This window comes from Cannabis sativa, unplaced genomic scaffold, assembly GCF_029168945.1.
Source record: "Cannabis sativa cultivar Pink pepper isolate KNU-18-1 unplaced genomic scaffold, ASM2916894v1 Contig4, whole genome shotgun sequence".
In the NCBI taxonomy this organism is placed as follows: domain Eukaryota; kingdom Viridiplantae; phylum Streptophyta; class Magnoliopsida; order Rosales; family Cannabaceae; genus Cannabis; species Cannabis sativa.
The window spans coordinates 2,419,907-2,423,939 of NW_026870040.1; the positions used below are offsets into that span (position 1 = coordinate 2,419,907).

At 27.5% G+C, this 4,033-nt stretch overlaps 1 long non-coding RNA gene across 1 annotated transcript; it reads left to right on the forward strand.

The window, feature by feature from the left end:
- Positions 1 to 3,097: 3,097 nt before the first annotated feature.
- On the forward strand, positions 3,098 to 3,809 carry LOC133033342 (uncharacterized). The gene is made up of 2 exons (XR_009685584.1): positions 3,098 to 3,526; positions 3,606 to 3,809. It is a non-coding gene; the product is annotated as an uncharacterized LOC133033342 (long non-coding RNA).
- Positions 3,810 to 4,033: the final 224 nt, after the last annotated feature.

The window sequence follows — 4,033 nt, forward strand, 5'->3', positions numbered from 1 at the left end:
TATGTGTTTTTTTTATAACATCTATTATTTTTTTTCTATGTATTTGGATCTAAAGTGTTTTGAATATAAATTCAATCAATAAAAAAAATAATATATGAAGTATTAGAAAATATATTCAATTTATTTAATATTTATTGTATTTACTCATCTATTTGTTAATCACTTCTTCTTCTTCTTTATTTTCTTACACTAATTGAAAGAAAGGTTTTCTAAAATAAAAAAAATTGCTCAATTTGATTAATTAGTTCAACTGAAAAAATAAAGGGGCTTTTTCAATATTATACCTAAAATTTATTTTATTTACAAAAATACCTTTAGGAAAATTATTTGCACAAATAACGTTGTGCCACATTAGCATACATACCGAAATACAAAACAATTACCGAAAATGGAAAAAACGGGAGAAATCTCGTTTCCAGAAATTCACTTTTTGGGAGTTTTGAAAAAAGCGACCATTTGGTTACTTTTGATGTAAATAAAATAACAAAATTGGTTACTTTTCCATTAAAAATTTATTTCAGAATTTTACACATATATAAATAATAAAATAACTATTTTAATATGTGAGAAACATATATTTTTCTATCTCCAAAAAAGGACGACTAATATTAAAAGAAACTTTTTTGTTTCTTTTTTTTTTTATATATTTAGGCTATATTATGTTATTTATTGTTTAAGATACCAAAAAACTTAAAATATTTAATAATAATAATAATAATAATAATAATAATAATAATAATAATAATAATAATAATAAAAGAATGTTTGACAAGTGTAAATCACTATTAAAAAAATAATTTCACTGTCTATTCATGAGTTACATTAAGACAAAACAAAGTAATCAGCAAAATAAAAAAAAACAAAGAAGAAAAAAGCGAAAGAAACAAAAATAAAATAAAATAAAATGTGTATCAGCATGATAATTGATTTGTTACATAACACATATAAGAAGAAAGAGAATGTAAATACGTATACACATTCCTAAAAAGAAATTAATTAAACAACGGTATATTCTAAAATTAATTAGGTAGTGTTAAATGTGGTATTTTTTACAGTATTACGCCACTCAGCGTAAATTCCTCAAAAATAAATTTAAGACTTATAAGAGAAGATGTAGTTGCTTATTAGCAAAACTTAAAAATATCTAGGCTTAATATGACATATTTATGAATGAATAATTGGGATTTCAAAAATTGAAAATAAGTCTCATACTTTTCATAGTTAAGCAAAAAAGGAAAAAAAAAAAAGTCATATTTGTCAAAAGTATAAAAAAAAAATAACATATTTTAAAATAATAAAGAAACAAAAGAGTTTGAGGTGATGAAGGTAAAATCACAATATAATTTTTTCTTAAAAAAAAAAAAGTATACCAAACACTATCCTACACAACAACATATGTTAATACCATACAACCACCCTATTCAACCATATTTTTATGTTAGTATAATTTTTTTTTAATTTAATTTGCTTGATTAACATATAAATATATTAAAATAGTTAATTTTTTATAAGGATTATTATTATGTGACTATTGTATCTTCTAATATTGTTTTACTCGATTGCAAGAGAAAATAATCTTAAGCTAAATTTTTTGGTGACGAAGAGCAATGACTTTGGAACTATTTAATGGTATTTTGATTTATTAACAAATTATTTAAACTATGCAATAGTGTTGTTCGGTTAGATTGCAGGTGTTAGTGGACAACTTCAAGAACATTAAGCGGCTCAACCATTGGGAGGTTGAGATTATTTCTCGAAAGTGTAACTTCATGGCCCCGACAAAATGGAAAAACATTCTAACTTTGAAGGTGAAGGCTCTTCCAAGCTCCCTTCTTGTGGAGGTTCTTTACAAAAATTACAAGATTTTATTTCAAAACTCAATGAGTGGAGTAGCTCATAATTCCTTATATGACTCAATATTAATTAGTTCTAAACGGTTGTTCTAAATTTTAAATCCACTCATGTGTATTAGTTTGAGAGTTTTATTCTTTATCTTTTTGTAATATTTGTTGTTTTCTCGGAGCTTTGTTTGTCTCTCTTTTTTTTTTTTTTTACTTATTTTGTTTAGGTTGTTATTATGTTTGACATTTCAATTAAATAAATATAACCTCTGTTCAAAGGTTTTTTTTTTTTCTCTAATCTGTGTTCTCTCAATTTTTTTTAATTTTATTAATTTTGTTCTATTTTTTCATTTAATTATCTATTTATAATGGGAATAAAGTGGTATCAATTTTGTAGTAATAAATGGAGTATTTATTATTATTATGACTAAATCATTAAACATAAACATAGAAAAGAGACAAAATAGTACACAATTAATTCCAAAAAAAAAATATGAAATAAATATTATGTTTATTATATCTTTATGTATTAAAAGTGTCTATCTAACGACATTTCTTGGTTTAACAGAATATACTTTAAAAATAAAAGAATATTCTGTTAAATTTAACGATGTTAGTAGATTTGATTCTCTCGTTAACTTAAAAAATTCCCAATTTATTTTCATTTATAATTTTTTTTCCAAATCGTTTAGGTTTCCTTATCTGCGTATATATCTTCATCTATTCTCTTCCTCCTTAGTCTCCCCAAACAACGATAACAGAATAGCTCCCTGAGCTTTAACCCACTAAACCTTCGCCAACTCGACTCCACTAGGTACCGATTCAACCCGAGACATCGTAGATTCATTACCATCCATTGCTGAATTCCCAAAAAGGTACAAGGGGTTTTGGTTCTAGGAAGGACTAAAAGACGAATGAACGCATGTTCTATTGGAGAACTCAAATCAACCATTGATCTGATTAGAAGGAATGGTTACGAAGTCGCCCCAATCATCGTCGGAGAATAAATCAGTGGAGGAGCTGGTCTTCAGATTAGTGGAAATAGAGGAGGCGGTATGAACATGAGTCATTGGAGAAAATTTGAAGTCCCCAAAGCCCTCATCGTCGTCATCGTCTGCCATAGGTGAGGGCTCTGGTTCCGGTCTCCGTTTTCTTCCAGGTACACCTCTATTTTGTGCTTTGGTTTATTATTTGAATGTTAAATTTGTCTAAATTTAGTCAAATTTGGCTAATAGAAGATGACTTTGTATTTATATATATCCATATATATATATTGGTTTTTTACGAATTTTTAGTTTAATGTCAATTGTAATTTGTAAATGAGGTATGATTGTCAGTGCATTGTTTCTTTATATTTTGGATTTATTTGGTTGAAGAAATGATTTGATCAATTGTTTTTTACATTCTTAGCCTTAAGTTATTGGAGTGATTGGTAGTGATCGCTTTATCAGTATCTTCCAAAAGTATTTTAAAACAAAAAATAAGTTGTGAAGTTATCCCACAGTTTGTTAAAGGCCCGTGTGATTAGTTGGTTTATACTTTATACCACACCCACATGCTTAAATTTGAAGTCTTCTTTTACTTTTCCTTAAGTGATAATATTTTCTATGATTTTCTTAGATATCAGTGTAGAGCAGCTATTTAGCCTCAAGGAAGCACAACTCTTGTATAGGCTTTCTGATGAGGTACCTTTTCAGTATACAAATGATAGTCTTTCTACAGCTGGTCCATAGGTGTTTATTTTGATATTTCTGCTTCATGCAGCATGTTGCGGACTTGTTCAGGGAGCATACAAGGAAACTGATTGAGAAACACATCTCTTCTGCTCTTACTTTACTGAAGTCTAAAACAAGAGCCACGTATACTCTCTACTTCACACATAATTGCCTTTACATTAATGTTTGTGTCATCAAACATGATCGATGATTTGCTAAAAGTATTATAATATGATATTTTTTAGAGTACTTATATTTTGGCATGTATCATTTGCATTATCTTATAAATTTTAGATTTCGAGTCACGGAGTTACACAGGTTGTGGAGGAGCTTGATAAAGTACTTGCTTTTAATAATTTACTTATTCTTTAAAGAGCCATCCTGATTCAAGTCGCTTTACTCCTGGGGTTGGTCCGGTATTTTTATTAGGTAAGATCCCTACAAAGTTATTGCATATACGAAGACGTGGTATTCAAA